General features: G+C 47.9%; 1 pseudogene; it reads right to left on the bottom strand.

Annotated features, from left to right (window-relative positions):
* Window positions 1-16876: 16876 nt before the first annotated feature.
* LOC144167403 (uncharacterized) lies at window positions 16877-18841 on the bottom strand (annotated as a pseudogene).
* Between the last annotated feature and the right edge of the window lie 2312 nt (window positions 18842-21153).

Below are 21153 nucleotides of genomic sequence, written 5' to 3'. Positions count from 1 at the left end.
CCCAAAAACTTGAGTTCCTCGTAAGCGAAGCGGCACTTTTCGGGCTTCAGCGTTAACCCCGACGAGCGAATAGCCTCGAGTACAGACTCCAACCTTGCAAGGTGTTCATCGAAAGTCCGGGCGAATACCACAACATCGTCGAGGTAGACGAGGCAGGTGTGCCACTTCAGGCCAGCTAGCACAGTGTCCATGACTCTTTGAAACGTTGCTGGCGCCGTGCACAGCCCAAACGGCATCACCTTGAACTCGTACAGACCGTCCGGGGTTATAAATGCAGTCTTCTCTCGGTCTCTCTCGTCCACTTCAATTTGCCAGTAGCCGGTCTTCAGATCCATCGATGAGAAGTACTTCGCGTGGCAGAGGTGGTCGAGGGCGTCGTCGATTCGTGGCAGGGGGTACACGTCCTTTTTGGTGATTTTGTTCAGTCTCCGGTAGTCAACGCAGAACCTTAGAGTGTCGTCCTTTTTCTTCACGAGTACGACCGGCGCAGCCCACGGACTTTTCGATGGCTGTATTATGTCGTCGCTGAGCATGTCGTCGACTTGAGTCCGGATGGCTTCCCGCTCGTGGGAAGAAACGCGGTACGGTGACTGTCGGGTAGGTCGGGCTCCATCTTCGGTTATTATTCGGTGCTTCGCTAGAGGTGTCTGATGTAGTTTCGAGTTTGACCAAAAACACTCGCTGTAGCGACGCAGCAAAGCCAATAGTTCGTTCCGTTGTTCTTGCGGTAGCGCCGGATTCACGTCGAAGGAATGCGGAAACTTGAAGGTATCTTCGGGTGCGCGTTCAAAGTCGGCGACTGCGATCACGTCACTTGCTTGTTGCGTTTCTTCGAGGAATGCAATTGCTGGGCCCTTGTTTAAATGCTGGTACTCCTCGGTAAAATTGGTGACCAAAACGTGGGATTTGCGTTGCTTAAACCGCACAATGCCTCTTGCGACAGACACACCACGGTCGAGAAGCAACCTTTGGTCACTCTCCACGATAGCGTCGGCATCGGGAGCAGCACCTTCACAGTAGACGGTGAGTACAATGGTCTTCTCGAGGGCTGCCAGGCAGGCTTCAGGGTGGGGCGATCTACTAATGATCACCTTGTTGCACTGGAATCCTACATAAAAGATGCATTTGTGGATAAACAGTTCTGCCTTCCTGTATTTTTCGATATTGAAAAAGCTTATGATACAGCCTGGCGCTACGGCATCCTCAGGGACCTGAAGTCACTTGGTGTCTCCAGCAACATGATGGACACTCTTTGTAGTTATTTGGCCTAACAAACCTTTCCAGTGATGGTTGGCAGTGCACTTTCTAATGTATATTCTAATGTATGTAATGTAAAATGGTATGCCGCAAGGTGGACTTCTAAGCTGCACGTTGTTTATAGTTAAGATGAACTCCCTCCGAAAGGCATTGCCGCCGACCATTTCTTGTTCCATCGATGTAGACGATGTGCAAATATCTTTTAAATCCTGTAACCTGTCAATATGCGAACGTCAATTACAGCTCGGTGTTAAGAAACTTGCTGGCTGGGCGAACCTTAACGGGTTTAAACTAAACCCGGCCAAAAGTACTTGTGTTGTGTTCTCCCGCAAGCGCGGGATTGACGCGGACCCTGAGATTACGCTTAACCGTGCACCTATTCCTGTGAAAAGGGAGCACAAGTTTTTAGGTGTCATATTTGATGAAAAGCTCACGTTCATCCCACACGTCAAAGCACTTAAACATAAATGCCTCAAGTCATTAAACATCCACAACGTCCTCTCCAACCAATCCTATGGTGCAGACAAAGAACTGCTTCTCCGGGTCTTTACCGCCTTAGTCGGGTCTCGGTTAGACTACGGTAGTGTCGTGTATGGGTCGGCATCAAAAACCGCACTAAAAATTCTTATCCAGTGCTCCACTTGGGCCTGCGCCTTGCGCCTGGTGAGTTCCGCACTAGCCCAGCCCAGAGTCTGTACGTTGAAAGCAACAAATGGTGCCTGGAACATCAACGAATATACATAGATTTATTATATGCTTTTAAGGTCTCATTATTGAGTAACCATCCTTTTAAACCCATCCTCAATGATACATCTGCAACACAGCTATTCTCGAATCGTCCATCTGCTTCTTTGCCCTACTCACTCAGGGTGAGAGAGGAAGCTTCAGGTCTTGCTGTTGGGTTTTTAGATGTTTGCACATCATCATTTTTTGACGTCATGCCACCATGGCAACTGCAGCCTGTCTGTTGTGATGTACATCATCATTTTTTGACGTCATGCCACCATGGCAACTGCAGCCTGTCTGTTGTGATGTTTCTTTTACGAAAATGGATAAAAACAGGGTTCCGGGTGCTGCGATTCTGCAGCACTTCTTGTCCCTGCAGGGGAAATATAAATGTGCTGAATTTTACACTGATGCTTCAAAAACCACAACTATGGTGTCTTGCGCCGCTCATGGTCCTAACTTTAATTCTTGCATAACCATGAGCGTACTTACCACTATCTTCTCAGCAGAAGCCTATGGCATTTTATCACCGTTCAGCACATTCTGGAAAAAAAAATTCGTAAATCCGTCATCTTTACAGACTCTTTGAGTGTTGTGCGTGCATTGTCTTCACACAGACCCACGAAAAACCACATTGTCAATCTTGTCTTTAATGCCATAATGTCCATATATGCTAAAAATTTTGAACTAATCCTGTGCTGGGTTCCAGGCCATGCTGGAATCGCGGGGAATGAGACCGCGGATCGAATGGCTGCCACTGCTGCACTTGCAAATACAGTGGACATAACAACAATACCTTACACTGACCTCAAGCCACACATAAGACAACACCTTCGCAAAACATGGCAAGCCGACTGGGGTACACGGACAGACAACAAGTTACACATAATAAAAGCACATCTAGGACGATACACTAGTTACTCACACAACAGATTCATTGAAGTTGCCCTAGCTATATTACGGATAGGCCACACGCACGCGACACCCTCCCATCTGCTCACTGGATCTCCAAGACCCCTGTGTAGCAGGTGTGGGGAGGGCCTGTCTGTACTTCACGTCCTCATTACATGCAAAGCACTCCACACAACTAGACGCAAGCACTTCCCTCAACTGTACAGACAACACATTCCACTACACCCAGCACGGTTTTTAGCGGATAATCCTATGATTCCTCTAAAACACACTTTCAAGTTTCTTAGTAATATCAAATTTTTACAACTCATCTCATATCACGCGTAGTTTTTGCACCTAAGTTCATGCTATTCACTATCACACCCTGGCCTTTTACACCAGCCATCCTCATTGTCTTTTACTGATTTTACTGATTTATTCTTTGCTTTTGTTGAGCAATTTTAGTATTTACATCTTCATCCGTCATATTTACCCATTGTTTTGGCGCTCTTTGCCCTAGTTGGCCTTGCGCCATAAACATCCAACCATCATCATCATCAAAACAAATTGCAGGCCTTCGCGACTGTCGACTTGGGCAGAAGGAATTACGGTTCCCGGTAATCACATGTAAGGTAAAAAACCTTTTGCAACCTTGCCGAACGCTCGAAAGTATTGTATCGCATCTCTTTACGCTGTTATGCATGAAAGTATGCCGACATGCCCAATGGGCTGCAAAAACTGTGGGTTGAGTTACAAATATCCCACTGTGTCTATAGGCGCGTGTTGGTTTTATACTAGGACTCTAACAAATATCGAGCTTTATTGAGCGAAATGAAGTAACGTCTACGGCAAAGACACACTAACACTGTTTGTTCGGACCTGGAGGGATCTTTTGGTACATTTCCCACTGCCATATCTCCCCAATATTCAGATATGCTTTATAGGAAAAGTGCACTCAAGAGGAGAGGGAGGAGGAAACGGAGGAAACATTATTTAGCAGAAAAATCGAGCTAAATAAGTGGGCCGGGCCCTCAGTCCAGGACAAGAGAGCAAGAATAACTTTCTTCAATTCATAGAACACAATCACGAGTAGACCAGGATTTGTTCTTTACGCTTGGAAGGATTGGAAAACAATAAACAGCCGCTTGGAAATGTTCATCGCTTTCGATTCTATTAATACATGCACGTATACTATTTATTGCGTTAGTTAGCGGGTTTATCAAGCCTTCAACACCGTAATCGTGTCATCAGTTCGTTATGATAACGATTACGATAGAAATTCAGGGCACAAAAGCCGCCTTCTAGTACTCTGTACAAGGTTGTTTGGGGCGCGATCGCTGTGGCATAGCACTAACCTTCTCACTGCATTTGCATCTGAATAAACAACGCACGCTGCGGGTATGCACCTTCTTGCACGCAGGCATAACGCAAGCCAATTTGCGAAGAAGGGAATGTATACCGTACAGCGTGAAGAAAATATCCACACAATCTTTCTGATCCTCCCAAACACCTCCAAACCTACTAATGAGATGTTTGTGACGGCGCAGAAATAATGCGTTGGATACAGAAAAAAACATTCATATGATACAAGTAAACAACAACGAAAAAAGCTTGTTTTCCTGCTGTACGATGCGCGTGTAGGGGCCTGCTGCTTGGAACGTAGCGTGAAGCGCTAACCACAGGCACGCGCCTGGGCTCTAGATTATACGCGCTCGCGCGTCCCGAGGCGCGTGTGAAGGAGGAGGGCGATCAACTACACGAAGGGCGCGCGAACGACCACCGCCCCGCGCTCGAATAGCGCAGCCCAATGTCTCTAAGAAAACACTGGCCGGAATCGCCTGACTGAGGACACAAATGTGCACTACTTACAGTTCGCAAAATCGATATTAAAACGAATAAAAGCTTTCCTTTTTATTCCGAGACGTAGAAAAAGCTACTGTTTCTTTGACCCAGCTGATATATGCAGCCGTCGCAGCTGGGTCGACGCGACACCAAGTACACACAGCAGCCGAGCCTAGCCACGAGCCGAGCACACTAGCCGTGGGTGGTACATTCGCGGTCGCATTCGCTCTCTAGTTTCGTGTCCCGCTCTTCCATCGTCCGCTGCCGTTTATCCTGATTTGTCCTGGAGAAATGGTCGCTACGCTCTGCTGGCTACGCGAGTAGCTAGGACAGTCATCCGAAGACAGCAGCGAAGATGGCAGCGGCGTTGCTGGGTGCGGCCTGCCTTCTTGGCGCGCAAACAGGAAGGCCTGTACCACACAGCCGTGAGCAACTTGTTGCTCTTTCGCAGTGAATTAATGCTGATCCCTGTTATTGTAGGCATGGTTAGCTAAGTGGGGGTAGTCACAACGGAGATTGTTGCTTGTTTTCTAAGCACAGGGTGTGCACGGGAGCGCATATTATAACAAGCGCTCGCTTGTCCTTCGTTGTCCGCGCATTGGTTGCGTAAACGAAGCATCCCACTGTTGACAACTCTCTTGACAAGTGTCTGCTTTTCAAGTTTCCTCTTGCGTGTCGCAAGTTTCCTTGAGACGGAAGGGAGTCATTCTGGCACTACTTACGTTTTCAATTATCCACACTTTTCACGGCCATTTCGAGATTCCGTAGTGTACAGTCGGAGACTTAATTTTGCAGACCACGCAAGCGCGTGGCAAAAGCCACCGATGTGCGCTCTGGAGGCCCGGCACCTGTTGTCGAGACCGGCGCGGCGCGCATGGGCGTCCTGTTTTACTCGCAGGCACGACGATTTGCTCGCTTCCTGCAGCGGTGCTGCAATGGTCACTCAAGCACCGCATAGCGACGCCTTTGTAGCATTCTTTTCTTCCCGATGGCACATTTGGTGCCTAACGTGACGATGACGAGGGCTTCGGCGCAAGTGCTCCTGGCGTCCTGATAAACACTTGCGCGTAATGTTTTAAGTGCGATGCACTTTATAAGCGACCCTGAATCCGCCGTCCGCATTGCTCCTCCTCCTCTCCCCTAGCAACGGCGCGAGGAGCGGAGAGGAGCGTCTGTAGCAACGGCGCAGCGACATCACACCCCACGTGACCCGCGCGCGCTCCGCCTCCCGCGCCGTGGCTGCGGTAGCCCGCGCCGGCTCCCGCACCGCTCCTCGCGCCGTGACGTCACACTCCCACGTGACCGCACGCTGGCGCCTTTGCGTCTGCTCCCCCTCTCCTCGCGCCGTGACGTCACTTGCTCTGCAGCTGGCGCGCCTCTCCCCCGTTAGGTTTGCACTCACCCTCGGCGCGCGCCTCTCCCCTCGCCTGACAGCTCCCCCTCGCCGGTACTGCGCCTCTCAAGGCGATGGCAGAATTACTACGCCGTGTACGCTCGGCGCAAGAAATGCATTCGCACTTCCTCACGATTCCCTTCGGGGAGGTGGGGGCAATTTTTTATTTGTTTGTTTTGTGCTTTATCGTTTTAGACGATGAGACTAGCGGCTTCGGAACGGCGTCCCCGAATGAAGCGCGTAAGAAGCACACTCTCACGTTACCGCGCTACAAGCGACGAAATGCCAGCTATATGAAAAGCGAACCTTTATTCACCTTGTTTATTGTGTAATTCCCCCCCCCACATATATTCCAGCTCGTTTTCCACTGCCTAAAAAGTAGGCGATTTGCAAGTTATATAAAAGAAATTATTTCGGAGTACTTGCTGCCTACTTTATTACTTAAAACTGCTAGAAATACTTACTCACATAAATTGTCTGTTCGCTCTGCCTGTCGCATTCGTAAAAATGGCACCTCGGGCTCCCATTGAATGCCGTAAAATCATTCGCTACTTTTAAGAAGCTGTTTTCCAAAGGGAAATTTGCCGGCCAGGAGAATTCTCTTAGCCGAGGCATTCATGCCTACAGGAATGAATTGCTCCAAGGCCGGAGCAATTCTTCTAGGTCGGCTTGCATTGATTGATTATGACGGTTTAACGCGCCGATGCTACACAGCCGATAAGGCGCGCCGTAGTTGAAAGCTTGGAATTAATTTTGTTACCTGGGAATGTGTAACATGCGCTGAAATCCCGAACACACTTGAGAATTTTCGCTTTTCGCCTCCATCAGAAAAGGGCCACCTTGCAGATGCCCAGCGGAGCGGAAGGACAAGGTCAACAACAAAACAGGAGGACACGGTGATTGTTTTTCAGTGATTAAACCCACGTTCATTAGTGACGAAAAGCCTTCGGAATGCCCTAAGTAGCGATTAATATAACGGCGAAAAGTAGCAAATAATGTTATGGCGTTCTTCGATGGGAACTCGAGGTGCCGTTTGAAATAATGCCGACGTGCAGAACGAACAGAAAATTCATACGGGTATGTCTTTCAATAATTTTAAGTAAGGAAGTAGACATTAAAAATAAAACAGCGGATTTCTTTTATAAAAACTGCACACCGCCTTCTTTATGGGCAGAGGAGAGCGAGCTTGAATCTATATTCAGTGGCGAAATTACACAATAAACAAGGTGAATAAAGGTTCGCTATTCATATAGCTGGCATTTCGTCGTCGGTAGCGCGGTACCGTGAGACTGTGCTTCGTACGCGCTTCATTCGGGGACGCCATTCGCAAGCCGCTAGTTTCATAGTCTATACACAATAAAGCACAAAACAAACAAATAAAAATTTAGAGCCCTTCCACCCCGTGAAGAGGGATGGCCAGCAAAGCTGCGGTACCGAGCTTTAACGTCATGTTTGACTGGGTCGTAGTCCAAGGGGTGCACGAAGCAAAAGATGTTTGTTTGTAATTTTTGATTGAGCATTGTTCCTGGTTACTAACTGAAAGTCCAGTCCTGTATAGTCACTGCTCCTCGCGCATGCTCAGCACGGATCTTCCCGAGCCACGTGAAACGGTTATCAAGCGGCTGCGACGCAGCGTAAGACTTGGCTATACTGCGCAACTGAGGCGCACACCTGGGCACACGCCGGCGCCAGTGCGTCTGCCGCGGCTATGACGCAACACAATCCAACACAATCCACTTTAATCCAATCAAAATCCAATCCAATCCAAGCCAATCCAATAAAATCCAATGCCCCTCGCGCTTGCGCAGAACGGCCCTTCACGGCACACGCGAAACTGCTCAACCTTGGCCAGTGTAGCTTACGCTACAAAACAAACAGTAATCGTGGGTAGAAATTTATTATAGCACGTGTATGGTAATCACGGCGCATGCTTTATGAAGGCCCTAGGACCTTTTTTTTGTATGATTATTTTCATGCCCCTGGGGTGTGGCGCGCAGTTTTACGATTCCTGGGATTTGAGTGGGCTCCGCAACGTGGCGCTACGCTCGCTAGCGATTCCTGTCTACATCGCTCTGGGACCGGAGACGATCTGCTGGATCCTAGCCATTTACAGCTTTGCTGTAAAACATTACGCGCAAGTTTTTAACAGGACGCGAGGAGCACTTGCGCCAAAATTCTCGCAATCGTCACGTTAGACCCCAGATGTGCCAACGGGAAGAAAGGAATGCTACAAAGGCGTCGCTATGCGGAGCTTCAGTGGTCATTGCAGCACCGCTGCATGAAGCGAGAAAATCGGCGTGCCTGCGAGTAAAACAGGACGCGCATGCGCGCTGCGCCAGTCTCGACAACTGGCGCCGGGCATGCAGAGCGCGCATCGGTGGCTTTTGCCACACGCTCGCGTGGTCTGCAAAATTAAGTCCTCGACTGTACGTGCAAGTAAATAGAATGGTTATGTTCCACTTCAACAGTATACTTCCTTTCTCTCTACAGATGCGTCGAATGCGTGAGGGCGACCACCAATTTTTAATAGGTTTTACCGCATGACGCCCCAGCTGTTCGACAAGCTTCTGGGCTTTGTTGCGGCGGATTTAACGCAGCAGTACTTCATCAGTGAGCCCCTGGAGCCAGGCGAAAGGCTTACCATAATCTTGAGATTGGTACAAGCTGCGTTCTGATGCTGATGCCAGAGCATAAACATTTCATTAGACAGGCCAGAGATGCATATCTCAGCTTAAACAAGGCAATTAAAATAGTGTTGAATGTTATAAAACGCTTTTGTTGCAGTTGTGCTGGCTATGCATGGTGAAGTGTATGAGAAATTACGTTTTCTCTGTGTTGAATCTACCTAGCTTCAAGGCAAGACATTTCCAGCGTGGCATTGTCCTACCGTGTCGGTGTCGAAACTGCCCGCACCAGCATCCACCTCACCTGCAGAGCCATTTGGGCTCGTCTCAAGTACCACTTTATGAAGGTAAGGAACATTACATCCCTGCAGCAAATTTCCTTTCAGTGAATGCTACACTTAATATATATATGCGGTGCAAACAATTCCTTGAAAGGCTTGATCATCGAAGTTACTGTCATCCTGCGCTGGTGTAAGTACCTAGCGTACTATTTCTGCATCATCCAACTCAGCACACCGCAGAACGCACTATCGATGTGTGTGAGATCTTCAACCGTAGATGCTCCAAAATCCCACACTGCTAGCACGGAGGTCGTCAAAAATGTCGGATGCTGCGGCAGGTGGCATCCTAGCTGTGGGGTTCTGGAGTGTGTCAGTATCCTCGTCCTCATCGCCAACCACAAATCCCTCACGCTGAAAGCAGTTGCGGATTGTGTCCTGTGTCATTGGCCTCCAAGCGTCAGACAGTATACTGATAGCCGACAGCACATCCACAACATAGCTATTGTCACTGTCCACACACAACAGCGCAATTCGGGAGGCACAATCGGTAGTGCAGCTTCGAGTTCTTGGTGGCAACTTGGTCGACTGGTGGCATACGGCTGCAGAAATTCAAAGAACATCAAAACTGGAGTCCGCAAAATCTAACGGTGTGCTGTGTGGCGTCTCAACTATCGGTCGTGGATATACATGTATTTCAATGGGACAAGTGGCCGTGCCGTGAAGGTGTCCGAATAAAAGTCTGCGAACCAGTCTGTTTGCCTTTTGTGGCAGTATGTAATTTATTTGCTTAATCTGGCTTTCAAAATGCAGTAATCACAGCTTTGCATTTTTCTAAATAACAAATGGTGCAGCAAACAGTATAACTCAGCAGCAAGTGATAGCATGCCTTCAGCATAATTGGGGGCCTTCTCTTAAAGGAGTACTGACACGAAATTTCAAAGCTGAGATAACTATGTAGAACGCTTCCTTTTTACCCGGAGATATCTCCCAGCAATTTTCAACAGCAACCGTTCAACGAAACATATTTAAAATCCATTTGAATCTTCGCCCGCATGAGAAAGCCCAGAGCGGACCGACATGACATCATCTGCTACTTGCCCCAAACTGCCGACGTCGGGGCTCCCGTGATGTAGCCGACGCGCCGGCTGTGGTTGGCACGCACTGCTCGGGCATGTGTACACGTCATGGTTTTGGGACTGACGTCATGCTACCCGGGCCTGTGGGGATGGCGAAGACCTCGGCCGGTCTGGGTGCACGCGCTTCCAGAGCGGCAGCGATACGGCAAGAATGGTGACGTCACGTGATACCTCCTGTCATGGCGGCCGCTCGGCGTTCGTTTTTTCGAAACCGAAACTGACACGAATAAACGACGCCGTAAATGAATGTTTACGCTGCGCTCGGCCATCTAATCTGCCATTCTATTTGTGTGGGCTGGTAGGCACGCAAAGCAGCGAAAAAAACGTAACACTACAATTTCGTGTCAATACTCCTTTAATAGATTTTGTTGCAGAATCCAATGGATATATGCGCAAAGAAAAGTTTATCGAGTCGTTTTTTTCGCATTGCACCGTGCAAACATATTGAGGTAAAAATGGATACTGTTCAGCCAACAAGTTTGTCACTCGTTGCTTTGCAATTTATTCCAGCCACCAACCAACCCTGAGTGGGACAAGATCACTCAGGACTTCACCACGAGTTGGCAGCTTCCAAACTGTTAGGGGGCAGTTGATGGAAAACACGTCGCCATAACCTGCCCCCCAAAATCTGGTAGTGTCTACTTTAATTGCAAGGTAAGTCAGTCTGGCCATTTATGCACCTTTGACCCTTCTTTCACCTTAAAAATGGCCGTATACTGAAACAGGCAGCAGTGGTGCGGGAGAAGTAGTGTGCCCATGTTTCCCAGAGGATGTGTGTTAGCTGCGTAGACAGCCAATGTTCAGCACCCATTTGTAGGAACGTGGTGCCAATAGCAATACTGTGACAGTTATGGAGAGAAGTGACGCTAACAATTGCAGTGGTAAAAGGGTTTGTCCAAGTTATTTTTGTTTCAGTACGCTTGCATACTCAGCAATGCAAGAAGTTGCCTAAAATTCTTCGTCCCTTTCTTTAAGTACCTTCTTATTTAAAGTATTCGGACACGTCTGGACCTGAACCCCGCGGTGCCAAATGCACCAGTTTTGAGTAGTGCAGAGGGGCTCCAGAAACAGAGGGAGGGGGGTGAGCTCTCCATTTGTCAAAATGAAGGGGTACAGCCGCCTGCTCTAGGCATGATGCGCCAAGCCGTGGCTTCACAAAAAAGAAATGAGGCTGGAGTTCTATAAACTGTGAGTTTCATTACACTGTCATTTTGCCAGAGCACCTTTGCTAATTTTGCTAATTCCCTGGCAGGGTGTATTATGACAGTTTAAGTGAATTCTTGATTTGAAATTTTATTTCAACAGTGGTGTCCCTCAGAGCATTCACAGATAAATTAGATGTTATCACTGTACATCGCAGAAATCTTTTAAAATGAGCAGGTAAAAATGAATGCATGGAGAGCGTAGGTGATTTCAATCAGATTTGTCATACTTCATTGTACAGTAAAAGCTTGTTAATTCAAACTTTCATAATTCAAATTTATGGATAATTTGAACTGTACGATTTAGCCCATCCGAGCTCTGATAGAAGCCTATGTATAAAAAAAGCCTTTAATTCAAACATGAGTGGGCTCCCTCACGGATAATTTGAATTTGTGCCTCCGAGCTGGGGGCTTGGTGCATGTGGTACGGCCATATTAACGCACCAGCTGCCTACACGCAATGGTGGGTCGCCTCTGGAATGTAGGGCAAAACGGAGAGAGAAGGTAAAATTGGGTAAACCCATTCAAACCCCCCATGGTGCACGCTTTCGAAGATAGCTTTTTTGTTGATTACAACGGCATGAACCAGAGAGAAGTGCTTTGTGGCACGCTGACAGATGACATCATTTCTTAGTTCAGAAACAAAACCCGCCGACGCCAGTGACGACAAAGCGGACAATTTCCGCTTATTTCCGAGTTTTTTTTTTCAAGAAAGAAGTTATTGACATATCTTACTGCTTCCCTATCATTGTGTACTGTTGTTATTCACCTTTGTTAGTTCGAACTTTCATTGATTTGAACTGAGACGGCGTCCCCTTGTGGTTCAAAATAATGAGCTCTTACTGTAATCACTTATTAAGGTAGATCCCGCCTATACGTACTGTTTGCATGTGCTAATGTTGTGTCTTATGCCTTTTGTTGCAGGGCACTTTCTCGTTAGTGCTCATAACTGTGGCGGACAGCACCTGCAAGTTCATGTTGGTGGGCGTGGATGCTGAGGGCCGCCATAGTGTCGCGGCGTTTTCAAGAATAGAGAGTTCGGGAAGGCCCTCACCAAGGGGCAGCTGGCCATCCCCTCACTTGGGCAGCTCCCAGGCACAACCAGAGTTGCCCCTTACACCTTCGTTGGGGATGAGGCGTTTCAGCTGCGGCGAGACTTTATGCACCCCTTCCCAGCTAAGCACCTGGAAGACGAACGAAGAGTCTTCAATTACAGACTCAGCCGAGCACGGTATGATATCAGGGTATTTCTTTCGGTATGCGGAGCTTGGCGTACTTAATTTCACACAAAGACAAAATACATTTGAAATAACATTTAATACACACTTGACGTTGTGACATTAATGACGGGAAATAAAAATGAAGCAAATAAAAACAATGAACACGAAAAGGACACGGTTTTTAAAAGGTACCAGAAAAAACATTCAAAAGCATATAGTCAGCCACAGCTCTAAAACAGCAGCTCTTAATTTCAGTACACGGCTGCTGAGCAAAAACGATTCAGAAAGAAAACAGCTGAAAACAGAAGAGACAGAAAAAGTGCATAACGTACAGCTCACAATAGTTAGTTCAAACTCTCGGTATAGCCCACCATACTTAGTACAAACTCGGTGTGAAAAATATTTTTCAGCAGTAGCACTCTGTCTGTCTGAACAGCACAGAAAAATCAGGCATGCATAGCAGCTTATGCGACTTGTGGTAAGCTATACATTACAAGCATAAGTGCAGATTTTAATTGGCGTATTTCTAGAAGGTGGTACAGAAATAAAAACTGAGAATGCCATACCGCAACGCACTGTAACAAAGCACAAACGATTTATGTAAAGTGGGCATAACACTAATGGAACACATGAGACAAGCATCCTTTTGGAGTTCGTTATATACGTGTGCTGATTGGCTATCTTAAGATGTATCAAAAATCAAATAATAAACCTAAGTATTTGACAGTAGATGAAAGGGCAACAGGTGCACATGGCACTAGACTATAGTATCGATTGTAATGCAAGAGGTCTGGCCACATAGCCACGGATAGAGAAAAAACTTGACAGCCAGTAAAAAAATGATCTGACATTTTTGCTTCGGCGATAAATGCTGTGTAGTCATTATGATGCAGCCGTACATTAACGTGATCAAGACAGGAAACAAGTTTGTCGCAGAGAAGATCAGTGCGAGTGGAAAGATTAATCGAGACTAAGACACGAAAAGTGTTTGTGTTGCTTTGCCATGTGTGTGCTACTTTACCAATACATGGGCTGACCAAAGTTAGTCGGTACTAGCACTGAACTCATTTTACGTTGGTGGTCTTGTAGCTGTAGTTCAAAATATAGTCTACAGGTTCGGTTTTAAAGGGACACTGAAGTGATTTGTAAACAATGCGGGATTACGAGCGCAAATTGTAGACCGGAGTCCCTAGGCCCTGTTTCGACCACTCTGAGCGCGTTTACGCGAATTTATTGAGTAGAAAAATCAATTCGAAAGTGCTGTCCTCCTCTCTGCACTCTCGCCCATTTTCTGTGTCGTTTTCGTGTGACGTCAGCAGGAGAGGAGCTGGCAATTGGCTGCGCTACTGCACGGCTCGCAGACCTTACGCGACCGAGTTAGTTGGCCCAACGTTTAGTCCGCCGGCCGCTGAGGGGTCATGGAAATTCGCTCGATCAGTTGAAACTACGCCACAACACGTTTGTGAATGGAACAATGTGCCTTTCTTTACTTCGTTAGTTTGTACACTGTATCTAGCTCCAAGTCAAGGTCGCTTCACACAAGCGCTGCACAAGCTCACATGCGACGCTTCGCTGACTGGTACGCCAGTAGAAAAATATAAGGCCCCTTGAAGGGGGAGAAGAGTCAACGAAGTCAATATAGGTACTAAGGAAATAAAATCAAGTGATATTTTTACCGTACAGCGTAAACCTAGGGTGCGGGAAGCACTTTTTTGCGCTGGGCGAACAAGCACAGCGGTCAGAGGCACGATTACGCATCTGCGAACGCTTTTCCGTCTAAGAAATGCAATTGCTAGACGTGAGCTATTGTGGAAAGTCGGGGGACGCTTACTGCACGAGCGCAATACAACAAATAGTCACCTATGCTGCTTGAAATGCTAAAACTCAATAAAAGTGTAAACTGGTTATACATTATATACCTTATATATCCGAAGTCGGCAGGGCTCTCGCCCGTGGCCCAGTCGTCTGGAGCGCCAGGTATGTCATCCTAATGGCGAATTCCATTGGGCGAACAGGAGCAAGTGGAGCGAGCAGCCAGAGCAGCACACGGGAGTAACGGAAACGTGTGCTTTCATTCCGCGAATGAAACATTCGCGCTGCTCCGGGAGCAGTGAAAAGAGGGGGAGGGCGATATGTCAAGGGTCATGTGACCAAACGTTTCCCGCGCTCACTTCCCGGAGCATTTCGCGCGCTCGTGATGTCCGCACGCAGTTATTCCTCGGCAGTTTTGCCAGATACGTGCCGGTGGTTTTGTGTCTGCCTTGCGCATGGCGACGAATAAAGAAGCCGAGCGGATGTTCATGTTCATGATAAAGGGGTCACCATCGTGTCTCCCAAAAATTAGCTGCGAACGATAACAGCGTCCGCCGTCTTTTCCAGATACGACTCTACCTTCGGTCGCTGCTCCGGCGGGGTGAACAGGTGCTCGAACATAAACTCATGCAATGTCAAATCGTCGTCGTCGTCGCTGCTGCTGCTGTCGGATGATGAGCTTGCACTTCAGTCTGTGGTGCTTTCATCATCTAAAAGTAGCAGCAATTCCTTGTCCAGACGGCCGCTCTTAGCTGCTGCCGTACGCACTGAGCGACTACCGCGGCTGCTGGATTCCGCCATTTTTCCTCCGCCACCCGGGAATAAAACCAGAAGTGACGCAAAAGAGGTCATGTGACTTCCTCGGCGTTCCCTGTTACTCCGCCGCTGGCGACGCAGCACCGAGAACTGCTCTCGGCTGCTCTCGGCGCCAAAAAAGTGCTCCTCATCGACGAATGAAACACAACGCCCCTGCTCCTGCCCGACCACTGGAAGACGCCAGAACTCGCGAGAGCACTTTGGGTGCAGTTAGAAGTGCTCCTGTTCGCCCAATGGAAAGCGCTATAAGTGTTTTGCCAGTCACGAGTTCGAATCCCCGCGGGTACACGCTTTTTTTTTATAAGTTAACTTTTTAGTTTTTCGCCGATGTTTTCTAAACTGAATTCACCTTTTTTTGGGCCGCAACGTTCACTGCTCCAAGAACTAGTCCACAGAACTCGCGCAGGTATGCACTGGCACGCTATCGAGTTCTCGTTGGCGTGCCGTTGCCATAAGCACCGACTGATTGCGGGCACAGGCCAGAATCAACAGACCCTTGGAGTGGTGCGAACACGCTTTTTACGATACAGGCACGAGTGAGGCAAGCTCCAAATATGGGGGAAAAGCGCATGCATTTGAGCGTCTGCGGGGACGCGGAGGGCCTTCATGCACTGCGTAGGCCTCGGCTAGTGAATTCTACGATTCCAAGCCGTCCTGGGAGGCTTATCTTATGCATTTTACAGCCGACAGCATGGCAGAAGCGCGGTACTACGATTACTGGGATATTGAGAATGCCCATTCAACGACGCCATCGGATGTCAAACATGTTGTTTTACACAACCGAAACTGAAACCGAAACTTGTTTGATTGCTAACCTTGGGAATCGTCCAATCACGGTGCCTCCTCCTCCCAACGTCACAGCTTAGTTGGTGCGGCCGCCGTAAACCGCGCATGGTAGTTTTTCTTCTTTCGCGCTTTTTAAAATATTTACCGATTTGTCAACCGGATAAACGATGAAAGGTGTGCTAATTTGAGCCAGTCTACGCAGTGCAAGCAAAAACGGGAGCTTGACAAACTCACTTCAGTGTCCCTTTAAAAGGTTGCTTCATCCGAAACCTATTTAGCACTATTGTTATTTCGTTTTATCAGGAGGTGCTCAAACAATGCCTTTGGCATCACGGCAGTCAGGTGGCGCATTCTCATGAGAACAATCCCACTCCTACCCAAGAATGTGGATTTGGTGGTGAAAGCGGCGTGCGTTCTCTACAATTTTCTGTCCGTCCTGAACGAACAATCCCAGCAGTTCCTAGACCGCGAAGACAAGTTCGGGAATGTGGTCGCCGGACAATGGAGGCAAGGCAATCAGCAGGCGTCGGGGCGGGAGCACGTGGAACCCCTGCTATTTCCCGCTTCAAGGGACGCAGTCAAGGAACTTTGGTTCAGATGCTGCAGATGCCAGGGCCCTGTTCTCTGCCTACTTTTGGAGCAGCGCTGGAGAGGTGCCTTGGCAGTCGCACCAGCCAGGGGTCTCCAAAGAAGGGGCTCTCAAGCGCCTGCAAGAGCAGGGGCTCATCCCACTTTGCTGAAGGTAAACTTCTTCTTTAATAGCAAAGACACCCTGAATCATGTTTACCCCTCTAATCTTGGCCCACTCGTGTATCACCATGCAAGTCAACATGCCTCATTCTGTATGCCCACGTTTTGTCAGCTCTAAAAAGGACAAGAGGCACCACACTTCAGCTACTCTTAAATTGTTTAATCACTTCTATAATCTTCATGCGCATATGCAAGTGGTGTTCCTCTTTTACTTGTCTCATTGCCCTCACGAGCGGCATCGCAAAATGACCACGGTCGTCCTGTTTCTCTAGACTGTTCGTTAGTTTTCCAAGATGCTCTATCAGCAAACTGTCATCGTCGTATTTCTTTTTTTATTTTTTAGGTGGTTGCATCGCAGACATGCTGGCAAAGCTGGACCCCTGGCTTTGCAGTGACGTCGCCGCCAACCCAAGCGATGACGCAGTTCCCAGCGCTGATGGTGCCGACTCACTTGATGACTGCGTTGACTCAAGCGATGGCGACGCTGGTTCCGGTAGCAACGGGGCACACTCAGCCGACACCACCGGCGCTGGGTACAGATCGGCGTGGTCGTCGATCTTATCAAATTCGATGCTGTCAAATTGGCTGTGAGTCATTTCTCTAAAAAGGCTTTCCGCCGTCTCCTCACGTCCCACTTGCCGGGCGTCCTGCTTTTTCTGCCTCTTCTGTGGCTGGAAATTGCCAGACGTCCTGCACAGCAAAAATGAAGGTGTATGTATTGGTGTCTGGGTGTGTAACATAGTGTCAATATTTGCCCTAAAACATGGCAAAATATTCCAGCAGACAGCAATAAAAACATTCCAACTGTTAATAAAGGTATGCTTCTTACACTACCATAGTGCATGTGTACTAGCACACTCGTTGCTGCACTGTGTTATATAGAAAGCCTCATGGATCTCGCATGCCATTCTGAGTTCCTTTTGTAACTTCCGGCTGCCGGCAGACCATTTGAGCAAGTTAGTGTGTTTACGCAGGCGATCGTTAATACAACGTCAAACATGCCAACATTCCCATTGTTTATAAATGCATGCTTGTTACACTACTGCATAGTGCGTGGGAACACAATTATAATTGTTTTGTTTTTAATTATAAGGGGGGAGAGGAAAGAACATTTATTTGTTCAGTTTAGGAGGGCTAGCCTTCTATACTAGACGTCAGCCAACTGCCTTTGGGTCCTAACAGCGTCTTCTGAATGTCCCAGAGCTGATCCGCCGGATCTGAGCTGAGGAGCAGTCTCCCACTGCTCACCAGTAATAATTATGTGGTTCTAAGAGATAGCTCGAAGACATTACCATAAAATATGTGCAAGATTAGCTCCCTGTTTGCATGTTCTACATTCTGAAAGGTGTCCAGGATAATGATTGTATGCAACAGGGTTTGGGCACCGTTGGCACCGCTTGTACATCTGAGTAGTGTAGACTTGCTAGATGGTTCCAAGAACTGCAAGATAATCACTTCTGCATCTGGACAAAACTGCTTCTGCAATGACATTCTCCAATGAGCGGCCCCACCAATCACTGACAGCAATAAAATGCTCACTTTTGTTGGCTTCAGGTCGACATAATCAAGCAAGTTTTATTATTATGGGTTTCCACTTTCAGAGAACCCCTAGTTTAAAGCTTACATTACACCGCACATTACAGATGCGGTTATGGTACTGTTGCAAGCAATTTTTAGCTTTCAATCAAGACTCCATCCTGGGGCGGGAACGTGGGGCACGGCGGAAAAGTATGCACATTGGGTGTGTACTGGACAGAAATACACATACGCAATAAGCACTCTTTCTGCGATCTTAATTTGACTCGTCGTGTTTCGTGTAAAATTATGTGGCGTATTAGCAACTTTCGCCAACATTCTCGCAAGGCTCACAATCACAAGCTACTTTATTCGACGCGAAAAATACGCGAGCTTTTCTCTTTCGCTAGTTCGTAATGACAATAAAAGCGTCAATAAATTTACTTGCGGGTGGTCATCTTGTCGCGCAGGAACAGCAGCTGCTCGTAGAATGGCCACGAAGCCGGCTGCACTGCACTGCCGGCTGGCGGGTTCCCTTCATCGTCGTCGTCGTCTTGTGTGTCGGAGTCGTCGGCGTCTTCGGTTCCCATGCCACTTTTCTTATTTTTTATTTTGGCTAAGACGAACAGCCTCCTAATCTTGTCCCTCAAGAATTTCCACCGTTTTTGTAGCGCAGTTATGCACTCTGCGTAGACGAAATGAAATATCAGCCGCTGCTTTCAACACAACCTGTCACGCCGGCGGAGACGCGCCGTACGTACCTTTTCTGACGTTTCCCAGAAACATTACTTCGCACACTTCCTTCCACAAGGCACCTTTCACTTGTCGGTTATTGTCGTCCTTGTGTGTGGCCAGCCACAAGGACGTCTGGCTGGCCACACAAGAGATCAATTTTTCATTGTTTACCGCCGTCACGGACAGCTTGCTGAAGGCGGCCATTGCGGTTGAGAGACAGGAGGAGTGGAAGCCCGTGGCATCGGCGTTTGACTGGCTGCTGCCGAGGAAGCAACTTCCGGCGCGTGGAAAAATATCTGGCATAGCCAGACCTTGCCGAACGCGACGCGCTTCTTCAGGCGCTGTCTCCGACACGCGCCTAGGCACGCATGAATGCGCGAGCGCGTAAAATTTAGCGCGCAGGCGCGTGCTAAATGGTGTAGATCTTCATAAAAGCATCCCAAAAATACTCTAGGGGAGGATAAGCATTTTGAATACTTATCGAGTAGCTCTGAGCGCTCAACCTTGCGAATGAGGACGAGTTAGAGGACGAGTTATACACAGGATCTTCTGACCGATCCTCCGAAGAACGTTGTTCACTTTCTCCTCGTCTGTTGCAAACTTGTGGGGTATACAGCTTGAAATTATTAAGTTGTGTCAAAAGCTGGCAAAAGTAACAGCATTACTAGAGATATGCTTCCTAATGCACTAAAGCATCACAGCGGGCGATTTCTAGCACAGGCACTGCTGATCCTCGCGAGAGGAGCGTAGCAGACGACAGTGGCGCGAGTCCCTAAGCCGACGTCAGAGCCAGGGGGCGCCACTCAAACATCTCACCGCCAATACCGTACATGATATGGGAATGAATGAAGGGGAAATACAGAGGCATAAGTACATTTATATGAAACACTTGACGAGCTTTTACTATAGCCCGAATTCCGAAGGCAGTTTTCTTTATGAGGTGATCAGTGTGGAGAGTAAACTTCATATGGCAGTCAAGATGTACACCAAGAAAAATGACAGAATCACAGGCGGATATAGAGTGAGGACCTGGGTTTAAGTGCTGACGAGCAGGCAATGACCTTTGAGCAGACCCAAAAATCATAAACTGGGGGTTTGTCAGCGCTAATAATAAGGTTGTTCTCATAGCACCATTTAATAATATCTAGAAATGTGTGATTCCAAAGAAAATTAAGAGCAGTTAGAGACTCATTCGCGGCAGATATAATGGTGTCTTCTGCGTATATCTGCGTTTGTCTAGTTTATGCTAGGGATTAAGCAATGCATATCAATTTCATGTGCCGCTGCATGCGGATGACATCACAAGCCGTACTTTATTAACGTAAGCGGCTCGAATACGGCGTGCTGAACTGCCGGCCTGCTTCGGGCGATTGCGCCCGTTGCTGGATGCTCCACGGTCACTACTTTCATAACCCACGCAGTTGGATACACCGAAGTAGACAGAACTCGAGCCTTCTGTAACAGCGCCCTTACTTACGATTTCCTTTAAGTCATGCGATATCTTGTCCACCCCGCCCCCCCCCCCCCCCCTCCCGCACCTCCGGAGAACGGAAATTTCGGAAGGGGTGACAAAATCCTAGCGCACACCATTTTTTTTTTCAGAAAAGATGGCATCACCGCACCCTCTCCTTGCTTATAGGGTGTCTCAATTTTCTGTTATAATGCATGTTTATGTTTATGGAGCGAGGGCGTCCACGCCGAAGAGCGCCAAGTCTAGTTGAGTGTTGAGTGAGATAGTAGAATATGTGATGAATGCAACCTAGATAAAAAAAATTAACAATCTAAAGTTACGATACATTGGTAACTTTGAATAGCCGGCGCACGTTATTTTGCCGGTGGGTCGTTCAAAATTCCGATCGTGAGACAGTAATGCGCCAGCATATACCACGGCAGTTTGTATAAGCTTACCCTCTATTCATGGCTCCATCAAGCCGGCAATATTGGACTAACTCTAATTGCAAATAACCACACTACAGTAATGCTTTCATTTTCTTATTTTTAAAGTGTCAGCTAAGCGATATTATTTTGCAGTGGATATCGAGGCAAGAGTAATAAGCTGAGCCAGAAAGAAGCCCTGAAGATAGGGGGGCAATCTCACTGCGCTCTGAGCGCCGTCAAGTCTATTCCTCCTAAGCCTTCGCGGCGTGTCACCTTGCCTTACTCCACG

This window comes from Haemaphysalis longicornis, unplaced genomic scaffold (assembly GCF_048455015.1).
Source record: "Haemaphysalis longicornis isolate Haplotype H1 unplaced genomic scaffold, Haemaphysalis longicornis Haplotype H1 scaffold_2, whole genome shotgun sequence".
Taxonomy (NCBI): domain Eukaryota; kingdom Metazoa; phylum Arthropoda; class Arachnida; order Ixodida; family Ixodidae; genus Haemaphysalis; species Haemaphysalis longicornis.
Note: the sequence above shows the minus strand (reverse complement) of the source record. Positions and strands in the feature narration are given on the sequence as shown.